Raw genomic sequence first — 15,604 nt, 5'->3', positions numbered from 1 at the left:
GTAAAGGGTTAAGAAGCTAAAGGTAACCTCGCTGGCACCTGACCAAAATGACCAATGAGGAGACAAGATACTTTCAAAAGCTGGGAGGAGGGAGAGAAACAAAGGGGTCTGGGTCTGTCTGTAGTCGTCTTGGTCAGGGACAGAACAGGAATGGAGTCTTAGAACTTTTAGTAAGTAATCTAGCTAGGTATGTGTTAGATTATGATTTCTTTAAATGGCTGAGAAAAGAATTGTGCTGAATAGAATAACTATTTCTGTCTGTGTATCTTTTTTGTAACTTAAGGTTTTGCCTAGAGGGGTTCTCTATGTTTTTGAATCTAATTACCCTGTAAGATATCTACCATCCTGATTTTACAGGGGGGATTTCTTTATTTCTATTTACTTCTATTTTTTATTAAAAGTCTTCTTGTAAAACACTGAATGCTTTTTCATTGTTCTCAGATCCAAGGGTTTGGGTCTGTGGTCACCTATGCAAATTGGTGAGGCTTTTTATCCAACATTTCCCAGGAAAGGGGGGGTGCATATTCTCTGATAGTGATTGTCAGCCTACAGAAAAAGACAATTCCCTTGTCTCTGCTCTGGGCCCAAATTAAAGCAAAAAACCTCCAACTACTTGGAAACCTGCTTACCCAGCCCAAAGAAAAAAAAATTCCTTTTCAAACTTGTGCTCCTTGTAAAACAAAAAAAATCAAAATCCTAAAAAAAACACCCTGCCACTTTTGTCTCCAGGCAAATGGGTAGAACACACCCCCCCTATTTACTTTTAGGAAGAAAAGAAAAAAAAAAACCTCTGGGTTGGAAGACTGTGAATTTCCCTGCAGGAGTTAAGTACCCTGCCTCCAGGCAAAGAAAACCTGCAATTCACAAGATAATCCCCTTTTGTCTCTGCTTGGCCACAAAGCAGAGAGAAACCAAGCTGCTTTCAGTTTCAAAGCTGCTTTCTGGACTTCCTAAAAATTCCTTTTTAAAATCTGTATTTCTAGTTCAAAAAATCTCAACTGGATCTCAAAATGATTTCAGGTTAATCCCACCACTGTGCCACCATGTCACGGTTCCTCCCCCACTCTGAACTCTAGGGTACAGATGTGGGGACCTGCATGAAAAACCTCCTAAGCTTATCTTTACCAGCTTAGGTCAAAACTTCCCCAAGGTACAAAATATTACCCCCGTTATCCTTGGACTGGCCGCTACCACCACCAAACTAATACTGGTTACTGGGGAAGAGCTGTTTGGACGCGTCCTTCCCCCCAAAATACTTCCCAAAACCTTGCACCCCACTTCCTGGACAAGGTTTGGTAAAAAGCCTCACCAATTTGCCTAGGTGACTACAGACCCAGACCCTTGGATCTTAAGAACAATGAACAATCCTCCCAATACTTGCACCCCCCCTTTCCTGGGAAATGTTGGATAAAAAGCCTCACCAATTTGCATAGGTGACCACAGACCCAAACCCTTGGATCTGAGAACAATGAAAAAGCATTCAGTGTTTTACAAGAAGACTTTTAATAAAAAATAGAAGTAAATAGAAATAAAGAAATCCCCCCTGTAAAATCAGGATGGTAGATATCTTACAGGGTAATTAGATTCAAAAACATAGAGAACCCCTCTAGGCAAAACCTTAAGTTACAAAAAAGATACACAGACAGAAATAGTTATTCTATTCAGCACAATTCTTTTCTCAGCCATTTAAAGAAATCATAATCTAACACATACCTAGCTAGATTACTTACTAAAAATTCTAAGACTCCATTCCTGTTCTGTCCCTGGCCAAGACGACTACAGACAGACCCAGACCCCTTTGTTTCTCTCCCTCCTCCCAGCTTTTGAAAGTATCTTGTCTCCTCATTGGTCATTTTGGTCAGGTGCCAGCGAGGTTACCTTTAGCTTCTTAACCCTTTACAGGTGAGAGGAGCTTTCCCCTGGCCAGGAGGGATTTCAAAGGGGTTTACCCTTCCCTTTATATTTATGACAGTTTAAAAAACATGTATTCTTTATTAATTGATTATAAAAATAGGGAGATAACTCACAAGGTAGCCTGGGTGGGGTGTGGGAAGAGGGGAGGAGGGAAGGAAAAGGCCACTTTAAAACTTTATGAATGACAGCCTTCTGTTGCTTGGGCTGTCCACTAGGGGGAAATGGTTGGGTACCTGGAGCCTCCCCACCCCCCGCATTCTTGGGCATCTGGGTGAGGAGGCTATGCAACTTGGGGAGGAGGGAGGGCGGTGACTGCAGCAGCAGTCTGTGATCCTGCTGCAGTTCATGAACCTCCACCAGGTGCCAGAGCATGTCCGTTTGATCCCGCAGTAGCCCCAGCATTGCCTCATGCCTCCTCTGATCTTCCTGCCGCCACCTCTCCTCACGTTCATCAGCCACTTTCCTGTACTCTGCTATTGTGTCCCTCCACACATGCTGCTGAGCTCTGTCAGTGCCGGACAACTGCATGAGCTCAGAGAACATTTCATCGCGCGTGCGTTTTTTTTGCTGCCTTATCTGAGATAGTCTTTGGGACGGAGGAGGGAGGCTTAAAACATTTGCAGCTGCTGGAGGAAAAAAAGGGAGTGAAGATACATTTTACAGAACAATGGCTATACTCTTTCACGGTGAACGACACTATTCACATTACATAGCACATGTCATTTTGGTACAAGGTCATATTTTGCATCTTATATTGAGTGCCTGCAGCTTTGGTGTTAGAGATCACACACACAGTGCCGGGCAACAGAATCCGCTTGCAGGCAGCCATGGTAAGCCATAGTCTTTCTGCTTCTGCAACCTTCATAACAGCAGCGCCCTCCTCTCCCATACCAAGCAAAGCACGGTGAGTTGGCCATTTAGTGCTGCGGTTTTTGTGTTAACGTGCAGCAGCAGAAACCAAACTAACCCCCTCCCCATCCACTTCTCTGAGATGATCGCTTTTCCCCTCACTCCACTGCGTGGCTGGTATCAGGGAAGATCCCTGCTAGCCAAATGCGAACAGCTCAGCGCTAATGCCCCCACCACCACCACGTGGCTAACTGCTGGGAGGATTTCTTTTCAGCCACAGGCAAACAGCCCAGTAGGAACGGCCACCTCTGAATGTCCCCTTAATTAAATTCCCCTATTTCAACCACGTTACCATGAACAGTATCACTCTCCTGAGGATAACACAGAGAGATAAAGAACGGATGTTGCTTGAATGCCAGCAAACACCGGGACCATATGCTGCCAGGCTTTGTCATGCAATGATACCAGATTACTTGCTACTAGCATGGCGTGGTAAAGTGTCCTACCATGGAGGATGGAATAAGGCTGCTTTCCCCAGAAACCTTCTGCAAAGGCTTTTAAAGTACCTCCAGGAGAGCTTCATGGAGATGTCCCTGGAGGATTTTTGCTCCATCCCCAGACACATCAACAGACTTTTCCATTAGCTGTACCAGCCACGAATGCATCCCAAGTCCTCAGGGCTACTTAAATCATTAAAAAACGCTTGCTTTTATAACATGTATTATATTTAAAAAGTTACACTCACCAGAGGTCCCTTCTCCGGCTTTGTTGGGTTGGGAGGGTATTTCAGTCAGGGTGATAAAAAGATCCTGGCTGTCAGGGAGAACGGTGTGCTGTGTGCTCTCCTCAAGCTCCTCCTCCTCCTCCTCATCTTCCCCATCCGCAAAATCCTCAGGCATGGCAGAAAGTACCCCATCATCGGAGTCCATGGACAGGGATGGGGTAGTGGTGGCGCCCCCCCCCCCCGAATTGCATGCAGCTCAGCATAGACACGGCATGTCTGGGGCTCTGTCCCGGAGCATCCATTTGATTCTTTGGTTTTCTGGTACGCTTGTCTGAGCTCCTAAAGTTTCACGCGGCACTGTGTTGCATCCTGCTGTAGCCTCTGTCCCTCATGGCCTCTGAGATTTTTTGAAATGTTTTGGCATTTCGTCTTTTGGAACTTAGTTCTGATAGCATGGATTCCTCTCCTTATACAGCGATCAGATCCGGTACCTCCCATTCGGTCTATGCTGGAGCTCTTTTTCAATTCTGGGACTGCATGGTCACCTGTGCTGATGAGCTTGCCTGGCCAAACAGGAAATGAGATTCAAAAGTTCCTGGGGCTTTTCCTGTACACCTGGCCAGTGCATCCACGTTCAGAGTGCTGTCCAGAGCGGTCACAGTGGTGCACTGTGGGATAGCTCCCGGAGGTCAATACCTTTGAATTGCTTCCACACTAACCCTAATTCGAAACAGCGATGTCGATTTCAGTGCTAATCCCCTCGTTAGAGAGGAGTACAGAAATCGGGTTTAAGAGCCCTTTATGTCGAAAAAATGGCTTCGTTGTGTGGATGGGTGCAGGGTTAACTTGATTTAACGCTGCTAAATCCGACATAAACTCAGAGTGTAGACCAAGCCTAAGTGATGTAAATTATACCGAAGTGGTATTGTAGACTAGCCCTAAGAAAATATACTATACCTTATGAGACACACTCTTCTACACACTTCCTAGAAGATGTATGGCCGTCCCAACCTTCATCTCCCCATAGCACAAAGTCCAAGCTCATTATTAATGGAAAATGCTCTTGCACATATTAAAGCATACATATTGGCTATGTCAGGGTATTCGGTCTTAAGACGTGGTGTGAGCAAACAGGTTTTACACACAAACTGGGAGGTATGATCTCAAATATGCCACAGAAGGAGAGTTCCTGTTAGAGGAATACTATCAAGACAATTTAGATTTTGTAAAAAGCTTATATGAAACCTAATCAACAGAATGTTCCCATGTTGTCCCGAGTTCTTTAGCCTTCAGGGCAAACTATTTACTTTTACTCCTTTGAGTGATGGTTCCTGTGTGTATTCTACTGTGGGTTCACATATGCTTATGTCAGCAAGAACAATTTACAGGTAGTTTGTTAGTTAAAAATATTTTCAAATAGACGGTTGTATACTATGGTGATTGGGGTTGAATGAGTAAGTTAACAGACTATTTTCCATTCAAGTTTTTTAAAGGGATTGCAGAAGACTATAAACTACCATTTCATGATCTTCTTCCAAGTGATCCTAGTTCTGAAGACATGAGGAAAGTAGTGTGTGTAGAAAAGCAAAGACCAAACATCCCTAATAGATGGTTTTCAGATCCAGTTAGTATTTTTTAAAGATAACCTTTTCTCCTTTGAGTGATGGTTCTTGTGTGTATTCTACTCGGGTGCGCATGTGCCTGAGACAGGAAGATTTTTACTAGCAGTGTTTGTTGGTCCACACCTGCGCCCTTCTCCTGCTTGTGCTCTGAACCAAGGTCATTAGGGACAGCGCAGACAGATAGCCTCTTCAGTACCTTTCTGCCACTTGTGGTCTGAGATGGAACCTCTTTAGGATCTGCAGTTTTCTCTGGATTGGTCTATGTTGACTTGTAAATATTTGTAAATAGTTTATACAATCTTACTTTAGCTTTTATAGTTCTTATAGTCTTAGTTAGAGTAAAATTTAGGCTTTTGGGAGGTCTTTCCCCACCTGTTTCTCAAGGTCCTACGTTTCAAGAACCATTTCCTGGTCAGAAATGACAATCTTATATGCCTCTATGGCCTTGGGGAACCTCACATCTTCCCAGTGTGCTCCATTTGCTGAATCAGTCAAGCATCAGAGTACAGACTGTGATAATTCCTTTGGGATCAAGCTGCGAGGCCCTATTCTAACCCTGGGCTGGCAGACCTTTCCTGTACACAAGGCAGAGGCAGCAAGGAAGCACTTCCAAACCATGGTTACCTCTGGTTCTGAAGCTGATAGAGTTAGAGGTAAGGACTCCTCCAGAGAGGAGAAAGAGAAGGGTAGAAAACACTGACAAGAGGCAAGAGAAATTGCTCTCCAGGTCTTCCTCCAAGAAAAGGACCTTCTTTCAGACTCCCTCCAACTCTGGGGAGACTCTGTGCCCTAGCACAGGAGCTCACAAGGAGCATGGTACCAGTCCTCTGGCTCTGAAGAGCAAGAGTGCACCGAAACCAGCATTGTCCATGACAGCGGGACTATGCCTGGTGCCAACAAGTGAGAAGCCCTGAATGCCACCTACACCAGTGGTAGCATTGTACCTCGATAAAGACTTGATGGTGTTGAAATCCACTGGTATAGAAAGACAGGAGTCCTCACAACTCCTTCACAGCTGGGAACAGATACACTACTCCTGAGGTTATCATCCTCCTCCTCCTAGATCTTGAATCTCTGATATTGTTGGACACAGTCCTGACAAAGAGATCCTAATAATACTGGTACAGGGAGTGCAAGGAAGGGGGAAGAGTCATTTACTGAGGCCCTCTACTAACCAGGTCATAACAAGACCCACAGTACCATTGGCATTGCCTGTTGAGTCATAGCCTGCATAGTCTTCATGGGACCTATGGGACATTAATAGGAGAGCATTACCACTGCTGTTGAGACAAAGGTTTAGCCCAGATAGAGGATCCAGTGTTTCTTGAGCTTCATCCTGATCAAATAGAAGGGATTATGCTCCTCTGGACCAGTGTACACTGCTCTGTAGGGTCCACCTCAATTCCTATTTGACCCATCTCACTGGATGTATTGGGAGCCATAAGACCCATACATGTGATATCCTAAGTCCATACAGTCCCATTGGGAATCTAGACAAACCTCCCTAGCAGAGAGGACCCTGAACCATGTCAGAAGCCAATGGGGAATGAAGAAGATCAGAACCACCAGCTCCAACAAGGCTACCATCACCCTCCCCAAATGAGGTGGAAGCACTGTTCATCCCACGTCATGACTACAGGCAGTTTCAAAATCTGCTGAGGAAGGTCACTGACATACTCCAAATGCTCCTAGAGCAGTGGTTTTCAAACTTTGGGTTGTGACCCAATACTGGGTCATGGAATGCAAGGCATTGGGTCACCTTGCACATCACCCAGGGACCCTGGTGGCTGACTCATGAAAACTAGTAGTCCCTACTGTTCTGACACTGCACTGCACCCTGGAAGCAGCCAGCAGCAGGTCCGGCTCCTAGGCAGGGGGGTCACAGGGCTCTGTGTGCTGCCCCAGCCCGGAGCACCAGCTCTGCACTGGTTCCCAGCCAATGGGAGCTGGGTGGGGCGGGGGGGTGCCACTTGCACACCTCCGCCTAGGAGCCGGACCTGCTGCTGGCTGCTTCTGGGGCACAGCGCAGTCCACGGTGCTAGGACAGGCGGGAAGCCTGCCTCTGCACCTCGGCTGTGCTGCTGACCAGGAGCCGCCAGAGGTAGGTCCGCACCCCAACCCCATGCCCCCATCTCCTGCCGCAGCCCTCAGCCCTCCAAACCCAGAGCCCCCTCCTGCACCCCAAGCCCCTCATCTCCAGCCCAGAGCCCTGACCCCCCTCCCACACCCCAAGCCCCTGCCCCAGCCCACAGCCCTAAACCCCACATTCCAGGCCCCACACCGCAGCCCTCACCCCTGCCCAACCCTCTGCCCCAGCCCAGAGCCCCCTCCCACACCCCAAACCCCATCATCCCCAGCTCCATTGGGTCACAGGCATCAACAGTTTTCTTCAACTGGGTTGCTGGAAAAAATTTTGAAAACCATTGCTCCACAGGAGGTGCAATACACAATTCATAAATCTCTGGACATCTATAGACAGTGGGACTCAGTAAGATGACATTTCCCATCAATGAGGCCATCCTAGGACTTGCCAAAGTGGTCTGGTATACCACAGCCACCTGTGCCCCCACTTCAAAAAGAACAGAAAAGTATTTTGTGCTAGCCAAGGAGCAGAATTTCAATTTACACACCCTGTCCCAAATTCTTTAACAGTCCAAGCAAATAGGCAGACAGCATCAACCCAGATCCACCCATTCTGATAAGGAAGCTAAGCATCTGGACCTTTTCAGAAGGAAGGTTTTTACTTCCACTAGTTTGCAGTTCTGAATAGGAGAATATCAGACATTAAATGTCTAAGTATAATTTCATTCAATATATGTAGTTTGCTGAATTTGCTGACAAACTTCCCCAGGAGGATAGGCTGCAGATCTAGGTGCTCATCAAAGTAGTGAGTGCTCACTAGGTAAGTCCTCCCAGCCTCAGCTGATGCAGCAAATATAGCCTCCTGTTCAGTGGCAATGGCTATATTCTTATGTGAGGTATTGTGACTCCTATCCTATGAGTTCCCTAAGAAGACTGATTTACAATGGAGGATTTGCCTTTTGAGGGAAACAAGCTGTCCAGGGAAAAGACTTGTTACATTCATTGAAGGACTCACACGGGCAATTGTCCATTCATTAGGGATCTACACTCCAGCAACAGCCAGGAAATACCACAGGCCACAACCAGACAAACCATGACCAGCATCTCAACCCTTTTATCACCCGAGGGGCTATGAACTACCACAGAAACAACATAGCAAACATTCCACCTTCCTACCCCAACCTCTCCCTAAGAATCACTTTTGATGGGACCTTTGACAGCTGCAAATCAATCTGGTTACCACATCCATCCACACAGGTTTTCCATACCCAAGTTGGTGGCTGCCTAGCTCATTTCTCCCAAACCTGGCATATAATGATAGACAAATGTGTTCTCAACATCCATTCATACCAGCTACACCATAGTTTCCTGCCCCCCTTTTACTTATCCCTCTCATAAGAGGATGCTCAGTCATGAATCATAGAATATCAGGGTTGGAAGAGACCTCAGGAGGTCATCTAGTCCAACCCTCTGCTCAAAGCAGGACCAATCCCCAATTTTTGCCCCAGATCCCAAATGGCCCCCTCAAGGATTGAACTCACAACCCTGGGTTTAGCAGGCCAATGCTTAGACCACTGAGCTATCCCTCCCTCCTGCCTCCTTCTTCTGGGAGCCACAGAACTTCTTCAACACTGGGGAAAGGGATTTTACTCAAAATATTTTCTCATCCACGAAAAGAAGGGAGGGTAGGGACCTGTCTTAGATCTCAGCTCAATGTCTTTAGTTGCAGACTGAGGTTCAGAATCATCACTCAAGCATCAATGATTGCCTTGCTTAATGAAGGCAATTGGTTCACAGCTCTTGCTATAAAGAATGGCTGTTTCGTCACAGACATCCACCCCATACATAGAAGATTCCTGAGGTTCGTCGTAGGCATGAACCACTATCAACACAGAGTTCTCCCTTGCAACAGCATCAAGGGTATTCACACAGGTGGTAGAAGTTGTGGCAGCTTATTCCTGTTGCCACAGATCATCAGTTTTGCCCTACTATGACGAAGGTTACTGATGGGGAGATGTCATCAGGAGGTACTGACAGGAACCTTAACCCTGCCTCATCTTTTACATTCGCTGGGACTCCACATGAACACATTCAAGTCTGGTTTAGTCCCACACAGACCACTTATCGGGGCACTCCTGGACTGAATCAGCGCCAGAGTTTATGTACCTTGGGACGGAGTCCAATCCATAAAGGAACTTATCAGTCGGCACGTCTGATCCTTCTAGGTCACTTGGCTTCCTGTGTCTATGTGTAGGGATATGATTTTGTCATGGTAAAATTATGCATAATTCATGGCACAGTCACAGTAAAAAATAGATTTCACACTATGGCCACAGCAACCTTGTAGACCCTACTGTCATGCATTAACAGTTTTGTTAGTTCACTTTGATGTAGTTCTCTTTAAAATGGGACTAGATCCAAATGAATGAACCATTAATCAGTGCTTGACCCACACCCGCAGACCCTTGTCCCCAATACAGAGCTCTTAGAAAGGCAGGGCTGGATCTTTGCCAACCTCAGCCTGAGTCCCCTTAGGTGAATGCTTCTATTCTCTGCCTTCTTTCCTCCTTATAAGTCCCCCAGTCCTTGACATCCCCGTTCCCCTCTCCTCCCAGCTTTCCCAATCTCTGACTTCTCCCCGTTCTCTTCCAGCTCCCCTCTTCTCCAACCCCCTTTCCCATCTCTCTCCCTAGCCCACCTCTCAGACCTGGTGCCTGAGCTTGGTGCTTCATTGGCAGATCCCAAGCTCCAGTACCCTGCACTGGAGAAGTCCCTTCATCCCAGCGGGAAGTGAGAGGCACTGTCCTGTGCCCTGGCCTGCCGCTTGGCAATGATCTGCTCTAGCTTGCCACATCTCATCCCAGCCACACCTCCCGCAAGGTCAGAGATCAGGAGAGCTGGGGGAGGGAGAGTCAGGGACATAGGACAGGGGATTGGGGATCAGGCCAGGTATGGGGAATAAGGGATCAGATGAACCGGGAGGGAGAAGGAATTTGGGGATCAGGCAACCTGGGGATGAGGGATGGGGTTTGAGGACTGGAGGATGTACAAAGGGTAAAGGGCAGAGAATGGGAGCTGTCACCACAGAGGATTTGGGGGAGGAGGGGGGACAAAGTCCCAGCCCTGACCCTTCTAGGAGTTCTTCACTGGGGATATGGCTCTGTGGGGTGTGAGGGAATCAGAGTAGAAGGGAGAACAGAGATGGGAGCAAAGCTGAGGAAGGCAGAGGGGGGTGTTAGATGCAGGGAGAGGCAGGAATGGAGTAGAGCAGGCTGGGTGGGTGCAGAAGGGAGGGGGAAGCAAGGGCAGAGGCAGGAAGGCAGGTTAGAGACAAGGCAGTAGACGGACCAGGAGCAAAAAGCAGATAGATGTGTAAGGAGTAGTGATGAGTAGAAGGGATGCTGTATTGGGTGCACAAAGGGAGTTATAAGTGGGGGATGAGGTGGAGGTAACAGGTAAGGGAGGAGGGAGCAGTTGGGGTAGGGAAGGAAGCAGGGCAGAACGTGGGGGTAGGTAACCAATAGCGGGGGGGGGGAAGGCAGATGATTAAAATGAACTAATTAACTGTTTGTTAATTTGCTTTGACCTAGCCCTGTTTCAAAAAGGATTAAATCATAACAAACTAACTGACTATTTGTGGCATCTCGGTCCATATAAATGGCAAAAATTCAAGGTTCTGTGGCAGAGGTGACCATTCACAGTGGAGTTGAAAGAAATGACAAAATGAACAGGTTCTGTGAGTGTGGACCACTATTACAGAATTGTATCCCTAGCTATTTGACATGCTTCATGAGTCTTTGTTGTAGTTTCAGACAGGCTTGGCTACATATAGTATATGTGCCTAGCAGATAGAGTATGGACAAACTAGTTTCACTGCCCCACAAAGTATGAGCTTCTCTCACCTAGTAGGAGAAGAGGGAGCAGGTGTGTGTAGGGGGGCACCTTCATTCTTCCCCTATGTCAAGGTTCCTCCCCCACTCTGAATTCTAGGGTACAGATGTGGGGACCTGCATGAAAACCTCCTAAGCTTACTTTCACCAACTTAGGTTAAAACTTCCCCAAGGTACAAATTAATTTTATCCTTTGTCCTTGGATCTCCACTGCCACCACTAAACTCTAACTGGGTTTACTGGGAAACGTAGTTTGGACACATCTTTCCCCCAAAAATCCTCCCAACCCTTGCACCCCACTTCCTGGGGAAGGTAAAAATCCTCACCAATTTGCGTAGGTGACCACAGACCCAAACCCTTGGATCTGAGAACAATGAAAAAGCATTCAGTTTTCTTACAAGAAGACTTTTAATAGAAGTAAAGAAATCACCTCTGTAAAATCAGGATGGTAGATACCTTACAGGGTAATTGGATTCAAAACATAGAGAATCCCTCTAGGCAAAACCTTAAGTTACAAAAAAGACACACAGACAGGAATAGTCATTCTATTCAGCACAGTTCTTTTCTCAGCCATTTAAAGAAATCATAATCTAACACATACCTAGCTAGATTACTTACTAAAGTTCTAAGACTCCACTCCTGGTCTATCCCAGGCAAAAGCAGCATACAGACAAACACAGACCCTTTGTTTCTCTCCCTCCTCCCAGCTTTTGAAAATATCTTGTCTCCTCATTGGTCATTTTGGTCAGGTGCCAGCGAGGTTACCTTTAGCTTCTTAACCCTTTACAGGTGAGAGGATTTTTTCCTCTGGCCAGAAGGGACTTAAAATGGGTTTATCCTTCCCTTTATATTTATGACACCCTACCTGAAAAGAGGTTGATCACGGATGCCTCTTTAGTTGTGGCACTCATCTAGATGAGCATGTAGTGCAAGGGATATGGACTCCCCAGGAATCCTGGTGGCACATAAACCTCCTAGAACTGCAGGAAGCCATTCATACAAACCCTATGTGTTGAAGTGATATCAAACAACATGACAGCAGTGTTCTGCATCAACAAACAAGGGGGAGCAAGGTCCACCCCTCTGTGTATAGAAGCTACCAGTCTTTGGAACTAGTATATTTGTCACCAGATCACCATGTCTGCAGTACACCTCCCAGTGAAACACAACACATTGGCAGACAGCCTCAGCAGATACTTCTTCAAGGACCACATGATTTAGTGGTATGCAGAACATTTTTTGATGATAGGGGTCTTAGTCTTGGGGCTGCTTTGATCTCAAGAGAACAGACAGTGCCCACTCTACTGTTCCGGGGAGCTCAACGTCTCAAGGCTACCTGGTAGCCTGGTATATGGGTGGCTGTCGAACCTAGAAAGGACACGTTCAAGCCATCCTTAACAGTAATAGGATGGAGTTCACAAGAAAGTGCTATACAGCAAAGTGGAAAAGATCTTCTGTCTGGTGTCAGTATTACCAGGTAACCTCAGAGGATTTTGATATCCCCATCATATTGGAATATGTTCTTTCTTTAAACACCTCACTGTGACGTTGCACCCCATAATGCTTTATGGAAATATGCTTATGAAAGTGAATCTGACATAATTGGAATATGTTTTATGCTAGCTATGCCACGTAACATATCTCCGCAAAGGTTATGATCTACTGGATATATTCATCCTATTTGTATGCATGCATCATTTTTGTATTCAAAGTTATGAATATTGGCTATGTACTTGTTTAATTTTAAGTAGCCTCATTGAAGCAGTTGGTCAGCTTCCTGAGAAAAGACTATTCTCAGTAAGTGTCCAATCAAGAAACACTTAAGCTAACAATGAACATGGAGATGCCAATTCACATCTGAGATTTCCCAGGAATGTGGCCTGGCTGGTAAGGAACTTAGTCATGCATGGGCATGTGACTTACCCATGTGACTCCAAAACTCCATCTTGGAGATGAATTCTGGATAGGAGGAAGTCTCCAAACATAAGAGAAAGTCTATTTAAACCCCTGGGAGACCCCCACCATTTTGTCTTCAGCTGGCTCAACAGATAGCCTCTCCACCCCTAAAGGATACCTGAAAGAAACTGGAACAAAGGACAGTAACCACAGGGGTGTGAGTAATTGCTGGACCCAGACTAGAAGGAGGCTAGTCTGTAAAAGAAACTTACTGGGTGATTTTCATCTGTAATCACTTTCTTACTATATTAGGTTTAAACGTTATTTTATTTTGTTTGGTAATTTACTTTGTTCTGTCTGTTATTACTTGGAGCCACTTAAATCCTACATTTTGTATTTAATAAAATCACTTTTTACTTATTAATTAACCCAGAGTATGTATTACTACCGGGGGGGAGACAAACAGCTGTGCATATCTCTCTATCAGTGTTAGAGAGGGTGAACAATTTATGAGTTTATCTTGTATAAGCTTTACACAGGGTAAAACGGATTTATTTGGGGTTTGGACCCCACTGGGAGCTGGGCATCTGAGTGTTGGAGACAGGAACACTTCTTAAGCTGTTTTCAATTAAGCCTGCAGCTATTTGGGGATGTTGTTCACACCTGGGTCTATGTTTGTAGCAGGCTAGTGTGTCTGACTCAAACTCTGAAGTCCAAAGCTGCCAGGGAAAATGGGCTCAGAGATAGTCTTGGCACATCAGGTTGCAATTCCCAAGGGGGTTTCTGTGATCCAACCCATCACACTCACATCTGTCTCTTAGCTCCCTACATGTGTACCTTGTGGCTATCAGTGCCTGTCACATGCACCCTTCTTCCACTCTCCCATCCCCTGATTAAGAACCACTCTATCTTTTGCTCATCCTGATCCTGTGACTGTATGTTTTCTGAAAGGTCTGGTCAGAATCTTTCTTCCTGTGATGAGACCTACCCCAACATAGGACCTCAATCTCGTTCTTTTGGCATTAACAAATGCTCTGTTTGAACCCTTGGCCTCATGCTCTTTAACCCATCTCAGTGAAGTTTGCCTGTCTAGTTGCCATCACCTCAACTAGAAGGGTAGCTGAGCTTTATGATTGATTCACCTTACGCAATTTTCCATAAAGACAAGATTTCTTTTAGATTACATCCTAAATTCACCCCCAAAAGTCATCTCAGAATTCCATTTGAATCAGACAATTCACTTACCTAAAATACTTAATTAACTTTAGGAAAAACAAATAAAAATGCACATATACATGTCCAGATCATTATAATTTATCTATGTAGGGTTTGGGGTTTTTTTGCAGACTCAATAATACAAATAATGTGCAGTTGTCTCTATTCTTTAGAGGACCAAAACAGAATAGAAACACAAATAAGGTGCTTTGAACATTCTTGTCTTTTTTCTTATTGTTTCTTTTGCCTTTTTTGGGTTGTGGGTTTGTTGTTTTTTTATTTTAGACTTGCTAGCTATAAGTAAGTGTGCTGTGAAAAGTGATATTTGTATGTTTGTTAATATCACTTTTCACAGCAGATTTACTCAGCCCTGGCAAGCCCGGGGACAAATTAAGCCCTGGATGGGGAAATAGGTACAGAGGCAGCAGGGGGCAGGGGGTGTGAGGCATTGGAGGTGGCAGCAGGGGCCAGAGGTGATGGGGGTAGGATAAGCTCAGGGACAGAGCCCGCCACCACACAGCTTGGGAACAGAGCCCAAAGCCCCACACCCAGGGAACAGGGCCTGGGGACAGAGCCCAAAGCCCCATGGCTGGAGCCTGCCGCCCGCCACCCAGAACTGAAGCCCAACCCCACCACTCCCTGGAAGGTGGGGAACTCACTAGCTGCCTGCTCCTCCAGCTTGTGTGTCTCCAGAGGGAAGCAGGACCCAACCATTGCTGGTGGTCCCTGGGGAGGGGCTGCTGCTTTGCCTGTCGCTCTCCCAAACCACTGCCCAGGAGGCTGTGGCCACAAGAAAAGTCCCTGATGGCCGCATGTGGCCACATCTGAGAAACGCTGAGTTAGAGGCTACCCTTCCTCTACAGGGTGAGAGGAACCACTTGACTAGAACCCAGATGGCTTTGGTAGTCTCACTCTGGGACATTCCTCCTAATAGAAATACACAAAGCAGCAATGTGGGGATCTGTTTGCACCTTTGTGAGACATTACACCTTGGTGCAAGCTTCTGTAGCTGACACATCCTTTGTCACAGCAGTCCTCCAGCTGTTGATCCTCTTGTTAGGAGAACTGCATCAGTGGAGGCAGTAATAGGAAATCTTTGAGAAAATGTCTAATCTAGGCAAAGCACTAGATTCTGTTCAGTTGTATTGAATCACCCCCAGAGGACTGTCACTGCTAGCTAGCTGCCTACCCTAGAGATCTGAAAGGGTATTGTTATAAAAGAGTGAGTTGTCAGTAATTGTACTCTAAATGATAGGTTTCAGAGTAACAGCCGTGTTAGTCTGTATTTGCAAAAAGAAAAGGAGTACTTGTGGCACCTTAGAGACTAACCAATTTATTGGAGCATAAGCTTTCGTGAGCTACAGCTCACTTCATTGGATGCATACTGTGGAAAATACAGCAGATGTTTGTTT

This window comes from Lepidochelys kempii, chromosome 2, assembly GCF_965140285.1.
Source record: "Lepidochelys kempii isolate rLepKem1 chromosome 2, rLepKem1.hap1, whole genome shotgun sequence".
NCBI lineage: Eukaryota > Metazoa > Chordata > Testudines > Cheloniidae > Lepidochelys > Lepidochelys kempii.
This window is presented reverse-complemented; position numbering follows the sequence as displayed.